The following is a 21,664-nucleotide window of genomic DNA, read 5'->3' on the forward strand; positions in this document are numbered from 1 at the left end:
TAGGAGGCTAAGACCATTGTATGGAAGGAAACAGTCTGATTCTGAGTCTATGAAGTTATTTTTCTAACTTAGTCTTTTTTTAAAGGAAGATCTTTGCATCATTTTAATCATGCTATATACAATTTGATGTCTCTTTTTATACTTAATAGTATGTCCTATTTTCCCCCATGGTTTGAATAAATGCTTATAATCATAGAATTCCATTGAGGGTATCTACAGTTTATTCTATTGTGAGGCCTTAATGTGTTCCCAATCTGTTGTTTTTTGCAAAAAAAAAAAATTTTGTAAAGATTTTTATTTAAAATATGCATTAAGATAAATTCCCAGGAGTGAATTTGTTGGAGGCAAGACTAAAACGTTTTATTATCCACACAATCTACACAAAGGTTGTAATAAACTCACAGTTTTAACAGTGGTCAACATTTACCCCAGATCTGTTTGTTTTCTGGAATGTGTCTAAATGGGGCTGGGGAGGAGCCCACAGTGATTGCTGGGAAAGAAAGATTAAGACTCTCATGGCCTGCCCGGACCTCTTAACAGACCTCACCAACTCACTAAAATTTGGCCCATGCTACCTTGCTGTGCTGCTGTACAAGCACAGTCCCCTGACCACCAGCTGTCCTCAACAAGGTAGCTTTAGCAGAAACCTAGTGCTCAGTATATACCAACATGCCCCTTTTTTTTGTTGTTGCTGGTGGTCGTAGGGGCTGAACTCTGGCCTGGGCTCTGTCCCTCAGCTCTTCAGCTCAAGGCTAGTGCCCTACCACTTGAGCCACAGCACCACTTCTAGCTTTTTTCTGCTTATGTGGTGCTGAGGAATCGAACCCAGGGCCTCTTGCATGCGAGGCAAGCACTCTACCACTGAACTAACTTCCCAGCCCACCGACATGTCCCTTCTTATGTAGAGGTGGTATATGCAACCAGAAGGACAATCAAACCTTGTTTTAGAGGAGGCCATATTTGTATAAGTTAACAAAGGGAAGAGCATTTTTTTTTTTTTTGGTCTGGTCATGGGGCCTGAACTCTGGGCCTGGGCGCTGTCCCTCAGCTCTTCAGCTCAAGGCTAGCGCTCTACCACTTGAGCCACAGCGCCACTTCTGGCTTTTTTCTTTTTGCTTATGTGGTGCTGAGTAATCAAACCCAGGGCCTCATGCATGCAAGGCAAGTGCTCTACCACTGAGCCACTTTCCCAGCCCAGGGAAGAGCATTTTTTAAATTAAGTAGCTACTGGTAGAGATGTGTTGTGAATTGGGCAGAAATGGAGAAGCTGGTGTTCAATGAAACCAAAGCTGAGAAACACTCACTGTCTTGAAATATCAGAGCACCTCCAGAAATATGGGAGAAGAGAAAGGGGAGAAAATATGGAGGGAGGAGACAGGAGGAAGAAAAACTCAACATTTCCATTTTTTTTTTTTGTTTACCTCAAAGAAGCTTATAGTATACCCTAATCATAACAACAATACTACACTTTTACCCCTTGAAAATAAAGATTGGGACTTCTCACCCCTATGGTGCAAAGGCAGATCCTGAACTCTGGATTATGTTATCAGAAGTCATTGAAATTCATGCTTGAAACCTGGTTTGTTTCAGGGTTGGGATCTTTCCCCTGAAATGGTATGACTAAACTGCAAGCAGGGTTGGTTTGTTTTTCTCTCTAATCCTTAGTGGATCAGCAGCCCTGGGAAGCCAAGCATCACCAGGTAAACATTCAGGAAAGAAGCAACAAAAGCCATTTCCCAGAAGCCTCTCCCACTGGGCATGATTTCACCACCAAGGCGAGGGAGCCCTGCTGACCCAAAGAGTGGCAGCCTGGGAAGGACACCCCAAGCCTCTCTAAAACCCCACCATTAAAACAAACTGGCCTATACATCGATCCATTCATTCCTTTAGAGTGTACTGTGTGGGGTAGGGTTGGGGATAAGAGAAGGTTCCCCTCTCTGCTGGTGTCCAGGATGGCTCAGAGGCCCAGAGCACCCAAGAGAATTCCTTCTATAAACAATGCCAGAGAAAAGTCTTTGTTCTGTGTCAGAGACTTACTAACCAGTGTCTGTGCTACTTGCTAATGATTGCCCTGCCTTAGCTAGCTGAAATTTAGTAAAGCTTCATTAAGTTTATTTATTTTTTGATACTTTGTAGTTGTTTTTTTTTTTCCATTTGCAGATGTTTCTTTTCAAGAGGACTGCTTGGGGAGAGCCAGCAGATCAGGGAAGGTGAAAAGAAGGGGTGGTAAAGGTGTGAATTTGATCAAAGTACATTTATGCATGTATGGAGATAGGAGACACATTAAAACTTAAGGGGAGAAAGGATTTTTTTTTTTTAATCAAGTTTCAGCTGAGCACTGGTGGCTCACACCTGTAATCCTAGCTACCCAGGAGGCTGAGATTTGAGGATCACAGTTCAAAGCCAGCCTGGGCAGGAAAGTCCTTGAGATTCTTATCTCCCAATAAGCACCAGAAAACTGGAAGTAGAGCTGTGGCTCAAAGTTGTAGAGCACTAGCCTTGAGTAATATAAGCTCAGGGATAGCACCAGGCCGGGAGTTCAAGCCCCACAACCAACCAAAGGTGTGGGGTGGGGGTGGGGGGTGCTTTCTAGCTTTCTTTTTTTTTTTCTTTCTTTGCTAGTCCTGGGCCTTGAACTTAGGACCCGGGCACTGCCCCTGAGCTTCTTTTGCTCAGGGTGGCACTCTACCACTTTAACCACAGCACTACTTCTAGTTTCATCTGTTTATGTCGTATTGAGAAATTGAACCCAGGGCTTCATGCATGCTAGGCAAGTACTCTACCACTAAGCCACATTCACAGTCCTTTCTTTTTCTTTTGTGCTAGTACTGAGGCTTGAACTCAGGGCCACTCAAGTTTTTCCACTCAACCTCTATTACTTGAGCCACATCTTCACTTATACATTTGTTTCCTAGGACTTGGACTCAGGGCCTGAGCACTGTCTTTAAGCTATTTTTGCTAAAGGTTAGCCCTGTACCCTTGAGCTACAGCTGCACTTCCAGTTTTTTGGTGTGTAATTGGAGATAAGAGACTCAAGACTTTCCTGTTCCAGCTATATGGTCTGCTGTAAGTTTCCTTTAAGACGAAACCCCCCCTCCCCCTCTGCTCCCCCTCCCCAACACACACACACATTTTTACATTCTGTTTGCTCAAGGTGAGACCATTTTCTCCAGCTGTTGCTAGAAAGCAAACAGAAATCCTGAGCATTTAGCCTGCTGGGGAGATGACAGGCAGAGACACTACCACACACACTACCCCCATTCTAGACTTAGAGAATCAGGCTTTGGGAGTCAAGATTTCAGGCCCATGATGTAGGAGCAGGACAGAGACAAAGAACTGCCTGTGGAAGGCCTCTCCCACTCTGTTATCTCCTCCTTAACTGTAAGTGAGGGCATTGGACAAACGTAGTTTATACCTGTAATTCCCCCTACTCAAGAAGTGAAGATCAGGGCTGGGAAAGTTCCTCAATAGTAGAGTGTTTGCCTTGCATGCATGAGGCTAGGTTCAATTCCTCAGCACCACATAAGCAGAAAAAGCTTGAAGTGGTGCTGTGGCTCAAGTGGTAGAGCGCTAGCATGAGCTGAAAGACTGAGGGATAGTGCCCAGGCCCAGAGTTCAGGCCCTAAAACAAGAACAAAAAGCTGAAGATCAGAAGTGCAAACCCAAACAAAAAAAGTTATTGAGGGCTGGGAAGGTGGCGCAGTGGTAGAGTGTTTGCCTTGCATGCATGAGGCCCTGTGTTTGATTCCTCAGCACCACATAAACAGAAAAAGCCGAAAGTGGTGTTATGGCTCAAATGGCAGAGCACTAGCCTTGAGCGGAAGAGCTGAGGGACAGGGCCCAGGCCCAGAGCTCAGGCCCCACGACCAACAACAACAAAAAAAAGTTATTGAGAGGCTGGGTGCTGGTGGCTCACTCCTGTAATCCTACCTGCTCAAGAGGCTGAGATCTGAGGATGCGGTTCAAAGCCAGCCCAGGGCAGGAAAGTTCATGAGACTCTTATCCCCAAATAACCTCCAGAAAGCCGGAAGTGTCACTGTGGCTCAAGTGGAAGAGCACTGGCCTTGAGCTGAAGTACTGAGGGACAGTACCCAGTCCCAGAGTTCAAGCCCCACCACCAACAACAATAACAAAAAGTGAGATCCTATTTTAATCAATAAGCTGAACATGGCATATGTACCTGTGATCCCAAGTATCCTGGTGATCATAGGTAGAATTGAGGTCTGAGGCCAGTACTGTACAAAAATGTGAGACCCTACATGAAAAAAATCCTAGCTACTCAAGACGCTGAGATCTGAAGATCACGTTTCAAAGCCAGGTGGGGCAGAAAAGCCCATGGATTCTTATTTTCCACTAGCCACCAAAAAGTTAGAAATGGAGCTGTGACTCGAGTGGTAGAATGCTAGCCTTGAGCAAAAATGCAAGGATAGCAGCCAGGCCCTGAGTTCACAGTACCACATCACTGAATTAATTAATTAAAGCAAAAAAAGGGCTGAAGGTGTGTCGCAAGTGGTAGACCACCTGCCTAGCAAGGTAATAAATCATGAATTCAAACCCCAATACCATCAAAAGATTTTTTTTTTTTTTTTTGTCAGTCGTGGGGCTTGAACTCTGGGCCTGGGCGCTGTCCCTCAGCTCTTCAGCTCAAGGCGAGCGCTCTACCACTTGAGCTACAGCGCCACTTCTGGTTTTCTGGTGGTTTATTGGAGATAGGAGTCTCACGGTCTCTCCTGCCCGGGCTGGCTTTGAACCGCGATCCTCAGATCTCAGCCTCCTGAGTAGCTAGGATTACAGGTGTGAGCCACCAGCACCCGGCCCATCAAAAGATTTTTTTAAAAGTAGAGGAGAATAAAAAAAAAAAAAAAGTAGAGAAGGCTTTGAATTGGATGTTCCCTTTGAAGGCACCAGGCTCATGTGCAATGTCTAGTTTCAATGCTAATACAGTGTGTACTTTTGCAACTTGGGACTGGTCACTGGTGGGAGATCTCAGATGCCTCTCCATAGGCCTCCTCAAAGGTTCTTGCGACACCCAGAATAAGTGAGGCTAAACACCAGGACAAATCTTCAATGGCTTTTTTTGTTTTTTAACCTAGAGTCTGAATGCAAATACTGTCCCTTCTCTATTTATCTGTCTATCTATCTATCTTTCTTTCTTTCTTTCTTTTGTCGCTTATGGGGCTTGAACTCTGGGCCTGGGCGCTGTCCCTCAGCTCTTCAGCTCAAGGCAAGTGCTCTACTGCTTGAGCCACAGCACCACTTCCAGTTTTCTGGTGGTTTATTGGAGATAAGAGTCTCACTGGGGGGCTGGGAAGGTGGCTCAGTGGTAGAGCGCTTGCCTTGCATGCATGAGACCCTGGGTTCGATTCCTCAGCACCACAAAAGCAAAAAGAAAAAAGCCGGAAGTGACCCTGTGGCTCAAGTGGTAGAGCACTAGCCTTGAGCTGAAGAGCTGAGGGACAGCGCCCAGGCCCAGAGTTCAGGCCCCACGACCGGACCCAAAAAAAAAAAAAAAAGAGTCTCACTGGGTTTCCTGCCCAGGCTGCCTTTGAACTGTGATCCTCAGATCTCAGCCTCCTGAGTAGCTAGGATTACAGGCATGCGCCACCAGCACTCAGCTTTTTTTTTTTTAAGTTTCAGGCTGACCTGGAACTCAAAATTCTGGCTAAGCCTTCTGAGTCCTGACGTTACAGGCATGCACTACCACACACCTGGCTTTCTTCTGCTTTTTTTTGTCGGTCATGGGGCTTGAACTCTAGACCTGGGCACTGTCCCTGAGCTCTTCAGCTTAAGGCAAGCACTCTACCACTTCAGCCATAGCGCCACTTCAGGCTTTCTCTGTTTCTCGAACTCAGGGCTTCATGCATGCTAGGCTAGCATTCTACCACTAAGCCACATTTCCAGCTCTTTTCTGCATTTTTGTCACACAAGGTATCCCTATTCAATGGGAGAGGAGACACAAGAGCATAAAGTACGTGGAAAAGGCAAGGACCAGTGTGGACCATCTTAGAAGCTATCTAGGACAAGCCTTCTGTTTTAATAAGCATATAATAAAATGTACTTGTCTTGGTTTTGTGAGTTTAGTTCCATGAATTTTTAGGCATGCAGATTTGTGTAACCACAATATAGATATAGAATAGTTTCATCACCCCTCAAAAAACCCTTGTGTTTCCCTCTGTACTAACACATTCCTCCCACCCAACCTGGGGCAACTGTGGATCCTTTACTATAGTTTTGATTTTAACAGAATGTCACATGAATGAAATCTGCTTGTAGGTAATGTTTTGAAATTAGTGTCCTTCACTCAGATAATAATAGCTCATACCTTTTGCTGAATTGTATCTCATTGTATGAATCTACTACAGTTTGTTCTTTGATTTGCCCATTGAACATATTGTTTCCAATCTCAGGAAATTAGGAAGCGTTGTGTCTCTTTTTGTGAGGGGGGGGGTGTCATGAGGCTTGAATTTTGGACTGGGTGCTGTCCCTGAGCTTTTGTGCTTAAGGCTAGTACTCTAGCCACAGCTCAATTTTTGTTTTTTAGGTAGTTGATTGAAAGATGAGTCTCACAGATTTTCCTGGACAGGTTGACTTTGAACCTTGATCCTCAGATCTCAGCCTTTTGAGTAGCTAGGATTATAACCGTGAACTTTCAACACAGGTCTTTGAGTTGTGTCTTAATCTGTTTGTGTCATTATAATGCAGTACCGTAGACTTGGTGACACATAAACAACAGGAATCTTTCTCTCTCTTTCTCTTACTCTCTTCCTTCTACCTCATTTCTTTTTTTTTTTTTTCTTTATTTGAAACAGTGTCACTACATAGTCCAGGCTGGTCTCAAACTTGTGATCCTCTTTCCTCAATCTCCTGAGAATGAAGTTCACAAGTGTGTGCCACCATGTTTAGCTCCAGAAATAGGCTGAGAAGACCAAGATCTAGGTGCCAACAGAATCAGTGTCTGGTAAAGGCTTGCTCTCTGTCTCATAGATGGCGCCTTCTTATGGTGTCCTCCTATGGTAGAAAGAGCAAGGTACCTCTCTAGAGCTTCTTCTTCTTCTTTTTTAATGCTAGTACTATGGCTTGAACTCAGGGCTTGGGCGCTGTCCCTAAACTCTTCAGCTCAAAGCTAGCACTCTACCAATTGAGCCACAGCACCTCTTCTGGCTTTCTGGTGGTTTATTGGAGGTAAGAGTCTCACAGACTTTCCTGCCCAGGCTGTGATCCTTAGATCTCAGCCTCCTGAGTAGCTAGGAATTACAGGAGTGAGCCACCAGCCCCTGGCTCCCTGAGCTTTTTCACTCAAGGCTGGCTCTCTACAACTTGATTCACAGCTCTACTTCTGGCTAGTGTTTGTTTTTTTGTCTTTTTTTTTTTTTGTCAGTCGTGGGGGCTGAACTCTGGGCCTGGGCACTGCCCTCAGCTCTTCAGCTCAAGGCTAGCACTCTATCACTTGAGCCACAGCGCCACTTCCAGCTTTTTTCTGTTTATACAGTGCTGAGGAATCAAACCCAGGGCCTCACACTTGCAAAGCAAGCATTCTACCACTGAGCCAACTTCCTAGCCCCTAGTTAGTGTTTAAGACTCTCATAGACTTTCCTTTCCTGGGCTGGCTTTGAACTTGATCCTCAGATTTCAGCCTCCAGAATAGCTAGGATTACAGGCATGAACCTCTAATGCCCTATCCTCTTGAATAGCTAGGAGTAGAGGTGTGAATCTTAGGTGCACAGTTGGGAGATTTTTTTTTTTTCCAGTTGATCATGGGGCTTGAACTCTGGGATTAGGCACTGTCCCTGGGCTCTTCAACTCAAGGTGAGTGCTCTACCACCTAAGCCACAGTACCACTTCTGGTTTTCTGGTGGTTAACTGGAGATAAGAGTCTCATGGAGGGGTTGGGAAGGTGGCTCAGTGGTAGAGCGCTTGCCTTGTATGCCTGAGGCACTGGGTTCGATTCCTCAGCACCACATAAGCAAAAAAGAAAAAAAAAAAAAAAAAAAGAGTCTCATGGATTTTCCTGCCTGGGCTGGCTTTGAACCTCAATCCTCAGATTGCAGCCTCCTGAGTAGCTAGTATAATAGGTAAGAGCCACTGGTGCCCGGCAAGATTTTTTTTAATTTATATTTTATATTTGTATTATCTTTAAGTCGTTGTACTTTCTTAAAAAATATGGACTCGGCCGGGCGCTGGTGGCTCACACCTGTAATCCTAGCTACTCAGGAGGCTGAGATCTGAGGATCACTGTTCAAAGCCAGCCCGGGCAAGAAAGTCTGTGAGACTCATCTCCAATAAACCACTAGAAAACCGGAAGTGACGCTTGGCTCAAGCGGTAGAGCACTCGCCTTGAGCTGAAGAGCTGAGGGACAGCGTCCAAGCCCAGAGGTTCAAGCCCCACAACCGACAAAAAAAAAAAAGGACTTGAATCCTATTCATGAAGGGCATGAATCCCTTTGACAAAGGCATAGCCATCATGCTCTGATCATCTTCCCAAAGCATTGCTTTCTGCTCCACCACCATCACCTCAGGGTTCAGCATAGGAACCCTAGGTAAGGGACACAGCCTTTAGGAGGTGAGTCCAATGGGAGGTGAGGGTCCTAGTAACTGAGGTGTGCCCTTGAAGGGGACAGAGAGACGCCAGACTCTTCCTCTTTCTCTGCTTCACTTCCTGGGCATGCAATTAAGCTTGTTTTACTGGGCCATGCTATCCCACCATGATGCACTGCCTAAGCACAGACCTGAAAGAATCAGGCCAATAATGCAGTGGATCCATATATAAACCTTAGGGTTGGGACAGAATGCAGGCAGTGCCAAGAGGGAGAAGGCCAGGGAGATGGCAGCGGGGCCAGATGTTGAGAATCAAGAGTTGATCTCCAATTTCTATGAGATGAAGTAAAAAAAAAAAAAGGCCAGGTGATGTTTTCTTTCAGTGTGTGAGGAGGGGAAGCCCCGGCCACCAGATGTGAGAGACAGGATGTGACCGTGATGGGGGAGGGGTGGTTAGAGCCCTGGAAGAGAAAGGTGGCATCTAAGGGGAAGGAAAGACTTACTTTCACAGAGAAAGGCACAGGACTGCAGCCTCTCCTGGGTCTGGTGATAGCTGAGGGGGATGGATGTTATTCTGTGTCGAGAATAACCCACATATGCCCAAGGGCCTACTGGAATTGAGGTGGGAGAAGTAGGAGACTATGCAGGACCAGACATTTAGATGTAGGAGTTGTGACAAATAACTTTGACTATGTTCCTTTTTAGATCTTGTGTGTTAGTTGTTTACGATTCTACTTTGCCACGTGCCTATGAAGACAACAAACATAATCTCATGTAGTTTCTAAGGGTAAAGACTCTGGAATTTGCTGGGTGCTTACGTGTGTAATCCTAGCTACTCAGAGGCGGCTGAGATCTGAGGATCTCGGTTCAAAGCCAGCCCAGGCAGGAAAGTCCGTGAAACTCTTATCTCCAATAAACCACCAGAAAACCAGAAGTGGCGCTGTAGCTCAAGTGGTAGAGCACTAGCCTTGAGCTGAAGAGCTGAGGGTCAGCGTTCAGGCCCAGAGTTCAAGCCCCACGACCGACAAAAAAAAAAAAAAGCAGCAGCTCTGGGACAGTGCCCAGCCCCTGAGTGCAAGCCCCAGGATTGGGGGGAGGGGGAAGGGAAAGTATTTGCCATTGGAGGACTAGGAATTATATATGTTAACTAATCCAGTTCCTGGCTTTTAATTAATTTATTATTTTGTGGTGTGGGGCTTAACTCAGGGCCTTGCACTGTTGCTTGGCTTTTTCACTCAAGGCTGATGTTCTATCACTTGAATCACACGTCTACTTCTGGCTTTTGGTTGGTTACTTAGAAATAAGAGAGTTTCAGGGATTTTCCTGTCCAAGCTGGCTTCGAACCCTGATCCTCAGATCTCATCTTCCTGAGTAGCTAGGATTACAGATGTGAGCTGCCTGCAGCTGTATCCCACCTGGTGTTTGAAATCCCTCTTCAATATCTCTACTAGGTCACCATAGAGACTTTGTGGCTCATTTGCTGTAACAGGTAGCTTCCAGCCATTGGACGCTGTCAGCCTCTACAGAGTCTCAAATTCAAAAGTTTCCAAAGGCCTGCCAGGCAATGAGGAAATGAAGGAAAGCTGGTGGGATGGGCTGAGAAGAAAGTTGAAGTCAATAGCACACCTCTTGTTGCTCCTCCCTCCAGCCAGTTAGTGCCATGTATAAGTAACCCCTGTGGGATTCCAAAGACAATGATGCCAAGGCTTGGGATCTGCATTTTCATGAGGAGCTGAAGAAAAATCTCAATTTTTATGGGAAATCTGTTTAAACACTGGCAATTAATTCTGCATTTCATAAAACACTGAGAAAGGCAACCACAACACAACTGTAGCCAGATGCTGCCATAGTCTACCAGTTGTTTGAGCTCAAAGACCTGGGCTGGGAATGTGGCTTAGCAGTAGAATGCTTGCCTAGCACGCATGAAGCCTTGGGCTCGATTCCTCAGTACCACATACACAGAAAAAGCCAGGAGTGGAGCTGTGGCTCAAAATGGTGGAGTGCTAGCCTTGAGCAAAAGAAGCTCAGGGACAGTGCCCCAGAACTGGAAAAAAAAAAAAAAAAGACCAAAGTCATAGGTTTGGAAGTTGTGTTAGGAATGCTTAAGTAATATCTGTCCAACAAAGAGTCATTGGCCAAAGATAGGTGGGTGCTTAATACAGGAAAATCCTTAGTCAAACATTTGGTCTTCTCCACAAGATAGCATTTTCTTTTTTTCCTTTTTTCTTTTCTTTTTGTTGGTTGTGGGGCTTGAACTCTGGGCCTGGGTGCTATCCCTTAGCTTTTCAGCTCAAGGTGGGCGCTCTACCACTTGAGTCACAACACCACTTCCAGTTTTCTGAGTATTTATTTTTTTGGAGATAAGAGTCTCAAAGACTTTCCTGCCTGGGCTGGCTTTGAACTGCGATCCTCAGATCTCACCTTCCTGAGTAGCTTGGATTACAGATGTGAGCCACCTGTGCCCAGCAAGATAACATTTTCTTTAATAATGCTCCCAATCTTTTTCTTCTAAATAGAAATAAAACTATTTAAGCAACACCAAAAAGAAAAGAAAAGAACTTACTCATGGATAGCTGGGCACTAGTGGCTCAGACCTGTAATCCTAGCTACTCAGGAGCCTGAGATCTGAGGATCATAGTCAAAGACAGTCCAGGCAGGAAAAGTCTGTGAGACTTTATCTCCAATAAACTACCAGAAAACTGGAAGTGAAAGCTGTGGTGCAATGTGGTAGAGACTTGAATAAAAGCTCAGGGACAGCACCTAGGCCCTGAGTTCAAGCCCCATGACAAGAAGGAGGAGGAGGAAGAGGAGGAGGAGGAGGAAGAAGAGAAGAAGAAAAAGCAGTAGCAGCAGCCTCCTTCATGGATAATCAGCTGAAGACTCAATTGTCTTGTTTCTCTTTTGTTTTGGTTTGTTTTGTTTGTTTTGCCAGTCTTGGGACTTGAACTCAGGGCCTGGGCACTGTCCCTTAGCTTCTTTTGCTCAAGGCTAGCACTCTACCACTTGAGCCACAGTGCCACTTCTGGCTTTATATGTGGTACTGGAGAATCAAACCCAGGGCTTTATGCATGCTAGGCAAGCACTCTACCTCTGAGCCACATTCCCAGACCTCCTTTCTTTTCTTTTTAAAAATTAATTTACTTTATTGTTACTATAAAGGTGATGTACAGAGCAATTACATTTATATGAGTCAGGTAATAAGTACATCTCTTTTCCTACAGTGTCTTTTTTTTTGCGGGGGGGTGGGGGGGTGGGTCGTGGGGCCTGAACTCTGGGCCTGGGCACTGTCCCTCAGCTCTTCAGCTCAAGGCTAGCACTCTACCACTTGAGCCACAGCTCCACTTCCGGCTTTTTTCTTTTTGCTTATGTGGTGCTGAGGAATAGAACCCAGGACCTCAGGCATGCAAGGCAAGTGCTCTACCACTGAGCCACCTTCCCAGCCCCTCCTACAGTGTCTTCTGTTCCCTCCCTGCCCCTCCCTTCCATCACCACCCATGAGTGGTACAGTTCACTTTCATCTGTGTCCAGTGAACTCCACTGATGCAGTTTTTCATCCTTTTTCCCCTCAAGTTCTGTATCAATTATCTTCTGAGCATTTTCCCCATGTCATTCATTTCTTTCAAAAAAAACACGTGTGTGTGTGTGTGTGTGCGTGTGCGCGCGTGTGTGCGCGCGCGTGCACGCACTTGTGTGCATGTGTGTCTGTGTGTATGTATGTGTGTGCATGCGCTGGTGCTGGGACTTGAACTTAGGGCCTGGGCACAGTCCCTGAGCTTCTCTTGCTCAAGTCTAGTGCTGTACTATTTGAGTCACAGCACCACTTTCTGCCTTTTTCTGATTAGTTTATTGACGATAAGAGTCTAACAGACCTTTCTACCCTGACTGGCTTTGAACCACAATCCTTAAATCTCAGATTCCTAAATAGCTAGGATTACAGACATAAGCTATCTGTGCCCTGGCTAAAAACACCATCTTCAAGGACAGAATAATATTCCATCTTAGTGCTATCTCAGGTCATGTCTCATTCCCCTGATGTTGGATACAGTGTTTCTCTCTTGTGAAAGAAGGTGTAATGAACATGAATTGCCTAAATCTTTGGAAGCAGCTCTCATTATGGGCTGACTCAAATGGTCTTTAGTCATCATGTTAATTTTTCTCTCAATTTATTCCAATTCCTTACTATCATCAGCAGGATAAAAGCACTCTTCTCTCCATCCTTGCCAATTACAAAAATTATGTATTCAAAAATAAGCTAATTTGAGAAATGAATGATGATAGTGTATGATTATTTATTTTTAGTGCCAGTCCTAGAGCTGGAACTCCAGGCCTTGGCACTGTTCCTGAGCTTTTTCGTTCAAGTCTAGCACTATACCATTTGAGCCACAGCTCAACTTACAGCTTTTTGCTCATTAATTGGAGATAAGAATCTTATGAACTTTCCAGCCCAGGCTGTCTTTGAACCTTGATCCTCAGATATTAGCCTCCTGAATAGGAAGGATTACAGGCATGAGTCATTAGTGCCCAGCTGTGTATGCTTTTTAATAAATGTCTTGTGTGCTAAGCACAGAAGATACAAATAAGTGAGACAAAATTGAGTCCTGGAGCTTGGCACTGGTGGCTTACATCTTTAATCCTAGCTATTCAGAAGGCTGAGATGTGCGGATCAATGTTCAAAGCCAGCCTAGGCAAAAAAGTCTGTGAGATTCTATTAATTAACCAGCAAAATGCCAGACCATAGGTGTGGCTCAACTGGTAGAGCACTAGGTATGAGCATAAAAACCAAACTGGCATGTGCACATATACATACATACTCATGTATACGTGCACGCGCATGTGCACACACACACACACACACACACACACACACACAAGAATTCTGCTTAGGTACTAGACCTAGTTCTGATACCAAGCTTCTATTACCTCTTTTTGTCTCAGATTTTTTTTATCCTGTTCTGGCTCTGAGATTTTATTTTATTTATTTGCTAGTCCTGGGGCTTGAACTCAGGGTCTAGGTGCTGTCCTTGAACCTCTTTGTGCTCAAGGCTAGTGCTCTATCAGTTGAACTAGTGTCGCTTCTGGCTTTTTCTGAGTAGTTTATTGGAGATAAGAGGCTTTGAGCCAGGTGCTGGTGGCTCACACCTATAATCCTAGCTACCTGGGAGGCTGAGATCTGAGGATGACAGTTCAAAGGCAGCCCAGGCAAGGAAGTCTGTAGACTCTTATCTCCAATTAACCACCCGAAAACTGGTGCTGTGGCTCAAGTGGTAGAGTGCTAGCCTTGAGTTGAAGAGTTGAGGAATAGCGCCCAGGCCTAGAGTTCAAGACCCATGACTGACAAAAAAAGGGGGGAGGGGGCTTTAAACTGTGATCCTCAAATCTCAGCCTCCTGAGTGTGAGCCACCAGTGCCCAGCTGGCTCTGAGATTTTAATGCTGCCCTTGTCATCCCTTTCAGTTTTCCATGATTTACTTTGAGGACAGTATTTCACATTCATGTCTTAGGCAAATCCTCACAACCCTGGAAAAAAGTGATGTCCAGAAAGGTAAATTAACTTGCCCAAGGTCGCAGTGACATTAAGTGCCTGTGGACAAAGCAATTAGAAGTCAGCTCTTGTCTGGCTTCTTTAGAAACATCAAAGATGTGAATTTAGAAGCCATTAGCTCTCTCTCTCCAGCCCTTAAAGCCTCCCTCAGGTCTCAGAGTCTCATCCAAGCTGAATCTGGGCACTCAGCCAAGTGAGAAGTGCCTTGTGTGTCTCAGGTACTTGGCTTCCTTCCAAGCTCAAGATCTTGTTTCTTCCTGAAAGGGGCTCTGGGATGCTACTTCCTTGAGGTCTAATAAATAATTCCTTTTGCAGTCTTTTTACACAACCTCTTTATAGTCCTTTTCCCCAAATAATATTGACTTGCCAAGAAGACAGCTCTTATACCAGCACCTGTGATTATTGTTTCTCAATAAAGGAAGAAAAGATAGCTACCATGTGTGGAATACCTGTTAAGTGCCAGGCATTGTTCATATGGTGTCTTATTTAATCCTTACAGCAATCCTGAAATTGAAAGCTCCATTTTGTGAGTGTGTGTGTGTGTGTGTGTGTGTGTGTGTGTATTCCTTGAACTCAAAGCCTAAGTGCAGTCCTTGAGCTTTTTTTTTTTTTTGTTGTTGTTGTTGCTCTAGGCTAGTGTTCTACCACTTGAGCCACAGTTCCACTTGCATTTTTTCTGGTGGCTAATTATAGATAAGAATTTCATGGACTTTTCTGCCTGGGCTGGTTTTTAACTATGATCCTCAGATCTCAGCCTCTTGAGTAGCTAGGATTACAGATATGAGCCATTAGTGCCCAGCTTTTTTTTTTTTAAGTAACTAATTGGAGATTAGCTGACTTTGAACTTCAATCCTCAGCCTCCTGAATAGATTCTGGGAATAAGCCACCAGAACCTGGCTTTCCTACTCCTCCCCTCCCCCCCCCCCCCCACTAGCCTCCAACTTGCAATGCTGAAATTACAAACATGCACAAATACACTCAGCCTATTACAGCCTTTTGACTTACAAAAAACTTCCACATCTCAATGGCTTAATCCAATAAAAGTTAATTTTCTTGTCTGACTTGGTTGTTCAGGTTGGATAGCTTCTTGGCTAGTGATCCTCTAAAGAGTATCTCATTGATCCAGGTTCTTTCCATTTTATAGCTCAGACATACCCTGGGGTTTCAGAGTCCTGTAAAATTTTTCACTTTAAAGTAGAGAAAGCAAAAATAATTGCATGGCAAGTTTTAATGAGTCAGGTCTGAGAATTGTCATACCATATTCAGAAGACCTAATTTTCAAGGAAGGCTGGGAAATGTAGTCTAGCTGTGTGTCCAGGTGTAAGAAGACAATTTTTTTTTTTCTGAAACAAGCAGCAAAATCTATCTCATAAGGCAAAAGTAGGAGGTGGAGAAGAACTTTCCAGGTATTTGTTCATCATTCATTCTAGGAACATTCACTGAGCATGTACTATAGTGATCAAAGAGAGACCTTGTCTCTCATGGGCTTCTACTTAGTAGGGAATAGCAGGTGTGAGTTCCTATGGGGGAATGGAACTAGGTCAGCATAGTGTGTGTGTGTGTGTGTGTGTGTGTGTGTGTGTGTGTGTGTGTGTGAATGGATCCTGAGGTCTTGTGCATGCTAGGGAACTGCTCTACCACTAAGCTATGCCCAACCCCTGAAGGAAGAACTCTGGATTAAAAAAAAAAAATTGTCAGCTGTGGGGCTTGAACTCAGTGCCTGGGTGTTGTCCCTGAGCTCTTTTGCTCAAGGATAGTGCTCAATCACTTTGAGTCACAATGCTACTTCCAGTTTTCTAATGATAATTTGGAGACAAAAGTGTCATGGACTTTCCTGCTAAGGACGGCTTTGAACCTCAGATGTCAGATCTCAGCCTATTTTTTTGTTGTTGTTGCTGTTGGTGGTGGTGGTGGGCTTGAATTCTGGGCCTGGGCTTTGTCCCTCAGCTCTTCAGCTCAAAGTGAGCACTCTACCACTTGAGCCACAGCCCCACTTCTGGTTTTCTGGAGGTTAACTGGAGATAAGAGTCTCACAGACTTTCTTGCCTGGCTGGCTTTGAACTGTCATCCTCAGATCTTAGCCTCTTGAGTAGCTAGGATTACAAATGTGAGTCACCAGCACCCAGCAGAAGCCTTGGTTTTATTTTATCAGTGGTAATACTCTGTTAAAGGATTTTAATTAGAGTGATCACCATGTGTTGTAGGTTTTAAAATTATTACTGTCTCATGTACAGTGAGTTGGCAAGATGGAAACAATTGAATCAGAGAGACTAGATATTGAAGGTAGGCTAGTGATAGGGGTAACCCTAAAGATGGAGAAATGGAAGTGCTTGAGAGGCTGACTAAAGGACTTAATGGCTATTTGGATTATGAGGAACGAAGGGCTGGGAAGAGACCAGAGGATTCCTGCTTGGCTTGAGTCATTGGCTGACCCAACTCAGTTAGTCCATGTGAAAGTGCTTCAGGAGGGTTAAAAGGAGGGTGAGAACAGGGCACCTGTGGCTCATGTCTGGCTATGCAGGAGGCTGAGATCTGAGGATCCTAGTTTGAAGCTAACCCAGGCAGGAAAGTCGAGAGGCGCATATCCAATTAACCACAAAACAAACAAGACAAAACAAAGAAACCCCCAGGAGGGCTGGGAAGGTGGCTCAGTGGTAGAGTACTTGCCTTGCATGCATGAGGCCCTGGGTTCAATTCCTCAGCACCACATAAGCAAAAAGAAAAAAGCCGGAAGTGGCGCTGTGGCTCAAGTGGTAGAGTGCTAGCCTTGAGCTGAAGAGCTGAGGGACAGCGCCCAGGCCCAGAGTTCAGACCCCACGACTGGACCCAAAAAAGAAAGAAAGAAAGAAGAAAGAAAGAAACCCACAGGAGAGGGGAAGAAGGGGGGGGGGAGGGAAGAGAAGGAGAGGGAGAAAGAAAGGGAGAAGGAGAGGAAGAAGGAAAGGGAGAGAGATCTAGGCATCAGTGGCTCACACCTGTAATCCTAGCTACTCAGAAATAAGAGGTGAGGATCAAGGTTTAAAGTCAGCTCAGGCAGGAAAGTCCATGAGACTCTCATCTCCAAGTAACCAAAAAGCTGGAAGTGGTACAGCACTAGCTTTAAGTAAAAAAGCTCCGGGACAACCCCAGGACCAGATTCCCTCCTCCTTCCCCCCCGCCCCCTGTGCCCCTCAAAAACATTAAAAAAAAAAAAAAAAAGAGGAGAGTGAAATCGCACGGTGCGATCAGGTCGCGTGTTCCAGCTTGCAAATATGGAAACCGAGGCACGAGGTAGCTGCAGATAGAGTCAAGTCTCCTGAAGCTCGACTCTCACTTTTGACGCGGGTGAAGGCCATCGCCGCCCCATCCCGGCCCCGCCCCTGCCCATCCCGCACTCTGCCAGTCCAGGTCCAGTCCAGGCCCGGCCCGGCCCGGCCCGGCCCCGCCCCGCTCCGCCCCGCCCCGCAGGCTCAACCGTGTCCACGCACTGAGTTCCAATAAAGTTATTGCAATTGACAGCGGTTGCTAAGGAAGTAGGTCGCCGAGCCGGGTTGCTAAGGAAGTGAGCGGCCGCGGTCTCTCCCCATCCGGGGCAGCGGGGAATGGCTGAGCCTGGGGTTTGCCGCTGCCGCCCCCGCCGCCGCCGCCGCCGCCGCCGCCGCCCGCTCTCGGCTCCGGCCGCAGGTGAGTCGCGTGCCCCCGCCCCCTCCGCCGAGTGCTCCCGGACGCGGCTGGGTTTGGGCCGCTTGGCGTTTTCGCGGTGGCTCCCGCCGCCGCCAGGCTTTGCCGTTCTGCCTGCCTGCCAGTCCGAGCATCTTCAGCCCTGCCTCCGGGCATCCTCCAGCGATCCAGACGGCCTCACCCCTGTCTCCCCGGCAGGGCTATAGCGCGACCCCCCCAGAACCAGTCTCCCGCGGTGTGTGTGTGGGGAGGCTGCCGCTCATGTTCAGGGCCCCAGCTCGGAAGGAAGCCTGGGGAGCAAGTACCTGGGGTCCAAACCTTTGCGCTGTCCCTGACTCGCCGTGTGACCTTGGACAAGCCCCTTCCTGTCCGTGGCCTCAGTTGACCTGTTTGTCCAAACACTTGCTGCTCGACGGGGTTAAAGAGGCTGAGTCAAGAAGGTGAGAGCGCCCAAAGAGAATTGTTAGGGCACCCTAGCATGGGGGCCTAGAGTCCTGTTCAAAGTCTTGAGTGTCCAGGTTACAGACTGTGTCTCCCACTTAGTAACTGTAACTGTGTGGCCTTGGGCAAGTTAATCTCTTTGAGTCTTCTTTTCCTCTCCTATGATATGAGATAATTGACTGGGAATCCAGGGAGACTGGCTATGTCAACTTGCTTGTCACATGGTAAGTGCTTAGCAAGCTATTGTGAGGTGCCTGGGGTGGGATGGGCAAAGCTCTCAGGGAGATGACATGGGGATTGGTAGGATTTAGGGGTGTGGCTTGCCAACTCATGGATGTTTCTGCCATTGCTGCCATCCTCCTGCCCCCAGTTTAACAAACTCCCTTCTGCTGAGAGCAAGGAAGGTCGTTGACTTCTGCAAGTAGACTTGGGGGGAGGCCCTGAGATCAAATCTTGATTGGTGGTGTTGTAATCTGACTTGTTACTTGTGCCTAGTTGACCATTTCTGCAGACAACAAGAAAAAAAAAAGTATCTGTATATACTGGAAAGCACTTAAAGCATTAAGGACTATTTACAAGTACATGATTAAGAAGCTCATTTCAGGTATATTATCTACTTAATCTTGACATGGACTGTGTCAGGCATCTGATAATCACCCCCAATTTGCAGATGAGGAAACTGAGAAAAGTGAATGACTTGTCTATGACTCTTAGGTTTGTGGTGTAATGGAACTAGATATATTTCCTAGAAAAGCCTGAAGTTTATCCTCCACTACCTGATCCTTCTGCTTTCTCAATAGTAGCTAGTGCCAGGTCACAAGGGTATTCTTTGGTTACTCCTAACTGCTTAGCTTAGAAGCTTATTCCAAATGGCATGCAGATGATCTCATATATATAAAGCTTCTTTTATTTATTGTCAGTCATGGGACTTGAACTCAGAACCTTGGCACTGGCTGCCTAGTGCTTTACCATGGCACCACCTCTGGTTTTCTGTTGGTTAATTGGAGATGAGTCTGATGGACTTTCCTGCCCCTGTTGGCTTTGAACCGGGATCCTCAGATCTCAGCCTCCTGAGTAGCTAGGATTACAGGTATGAGCCACCAGCACCCAGCTTAAAGCTTCCTTTGAATAGGTACCATCCAAAGGGTTCATCTCAGAAAAGAGCTGGAATCTTTCCTTTCCTTTCCCTTTTCCTTTTCCTTTCTTTCCTTTTTGTCGGTTGTGGGGCCTGAACTCTGGGCCTGGGCACTGTCCCTCAGCTCTTCAGCTCAAGGCTAGTGCTCTACCACTTGAGCCACAGTGCCACTTCTGGCTTTTTGTGTTTATGTGATGCTGAGGAATCAAACCCAGGGCCTCATATGCAAGGCAAGCGCTCTACCACTGAGCCACCATCCTAGCCCTCTTTTTTTTTTTTTTTTTTTAAGGCTTTTATGTCCCTTGATCTTTTCTCTCTCTTCCTCTCTCTGTCTCTCACTCTGTTCCCCCCCCCCCCCCCCCCCCAGTCCTGGCCGTGAATTCCGGGCCTGAGCGCTGTCCCTGAGCTGCTTTTGCTCAAGGCTAGCACTCTACCACTTGAGCCTCATCACCACTTCCAGCTTTTTCACTCTGAACCACCAGGGTCTGGCTTGATCTCTTTAAAATTAAGAATGAGCTGGGCCTTGGTGGCTCACACCTATAATCCTACCTACTCAGGAGGCTGAAATCGGAGGATTGAGGTTCAAAGCCAGTCTGGGCAGAAAAGTCCTTGTGAGACTCTTATCTCCAATAAACCACTCAAAAGGGGAAGAGGAGCTAAGGCTCGAAATGGTAAAATGCTAACCTTGAGTAAAAGAGCTCAGGGACAGTGTCCAGACCCAGAGTTCAAGCTCCACAACTGACAAAAATAAATTAATAAAAACTAAAAATAAAAATAAAGTGGAGGATAAAGCCAGGTACTAGTAGCTTATGCCTAGCTACTCAGGAAGCTGAGATTTGAGGATTGAAGTTCAAAGCCAGGCAGGCAGGAATGTCTGTGAGACTTTATCTCCAGTGAATCACCAAAAAGCTGGAAGTGGAGGTATAGCTCAAGTAGTAGAGTGCCAGCTTTGAGAGAGAGAGAAAAAAAAACAACCCTGAAGAATAGTACCCAGGTCCTGAGTCCCAACACCAAAAATTTAACAAAAACAAAAAAAATTAAATGAGTGATGTAGGCTAGATGTTAATAGCAGATCATCTCAGTGCTGTTTTGCAGTTGGGGCTAAAAGCATGCAATTAGGTTGCTGGGATAAAAATCTTGGTCTGCCACTTACAAACTGTGTGCCACTGAGCAATTGACTTCACCTTCTGTGCTGTGTAATGATAAAGTTTCTTTTTAAAATTTTTTTGCAAGTCCTTGGGGGGCCTGGACACTATCCCTGAGCTTCTTTTGTTCAAGGCTAGCACTCTACCACTTGAGCCACAGCACCACTTCTACCTTTTTCTATTTATGTGGCACTGAGGAATTGAACCCAGGGCTTCATGCATGCTAAGCACGCACTCTACCAATAAGCTGCATTTCCGGTCCCTTTTAAATATTTTTAATATATACGTAGGGATAATAATGGTACCTGTCATGTAAGACTATTGTGAAGATTGATTTGCTCCTACTCCACATAAAGCGCCTTAGTATGTTTGGTAAACGTTAGTTGTCATTACTTGTATTTAACAAAGCACCTTTATTTTCTGTGTGTGGCAAATGAGTAAAGTACATGATGTTAATAACAGGTCTGTCATCCTCACAAGGTCAATGCAAGCATGATACAGTAGTCATCATAGCATTATGTAAATGTTGGTGGTGTTATAGTGTTGTTCCAGGAACCCACACAGCCATGCCAGATGGGCTGTGAAGTGAAAGCTGATGGGAAGATGCCAGGGTTGGTAGCTCAATATCCAGTTCAGCAAATGTTTATTAAATTTCCCATGCCAGGAACATGGAAAATGTCTTGTCCATAGCCTTCAAGAAATCCAGAGCATAATATGAAAATTAATGGCATTTGACTTTTTTTTTTTAAGATGGGGTAGGGGGCTGTGATCAATAAACTAGCCTTGAATTGCAAAGCTCAAATGATTCTCCTGCCTCAGCCTCAGTAATTTTTTTTTTTTTGGGGTCCGGTCTTGGAGCCTGAACTCTGGCCTGGGCGCTGTCCCTCAGCTCTTCAGCTCAAGGCTAGCACTCTACCACTTGAGCCACAACGCCACTTCCGGCTTTTTTCTTTTTGCTTCTGTGGTGCTGAGGAATCGAACCCAGGGCCTTAGGCATGCAAGGCAAGTGCTCTACTACTGAGCCACCTTCCCAGCCCCTTTTGTTGTTGTTGTTGTTGTGAAAATACCATACAGAGGGGTTACAATTACATAGGCAAGGTAATGAGTACATTTCTTATCAAGCATTGTTGCCTCCGCCTTTGTTTCCCCTTCCCATCCCTTCCCATCGCTCCCCCATCTCCTACCCCTGCCCCCCCAGTAATTTTTT

At 45.8% G+C, this 21,664-nt stretch overlaps 1 protein-coding gene across 1 annotated transcript in view; it reads left to right on the top strand.

Moving 5' to 3' along the window:
• The first annotated feature begins 17,658 nt into the window (after positions 1-17,658).
• Kif3b (kinesin family member 3B) overlaps positions 17,659-21,664 on the top strand; it is a 48,238-nt gene continuing 44,232 nt past the window's right edge. The window contains exon 1 of the mRNA XM_042694417.1: positions 17,659-17,739. The gene's annotated coding sequence lies outside the window, so the exon portion shown is untranslated. The remainder of the gene's footprint in view (positions 17,740-21,664) is intronic.

The sequence above is a fragment of the Dipodomys spectabilis genome, unplaced genomic scaffold, assembly GCF_019054845.1.
Source record: "Dipodomys spectabilis isolate Male_0828 unplaced genomic scaffold, ASM1905484v1 ptg000175l, whole genome shotgun sequence".
NCBI lineage: Eukaryota > Metazoa > Chordata > Mammalia > Rodentia > Heteromyidae > Dipodomys > Dipodomys spectabilis.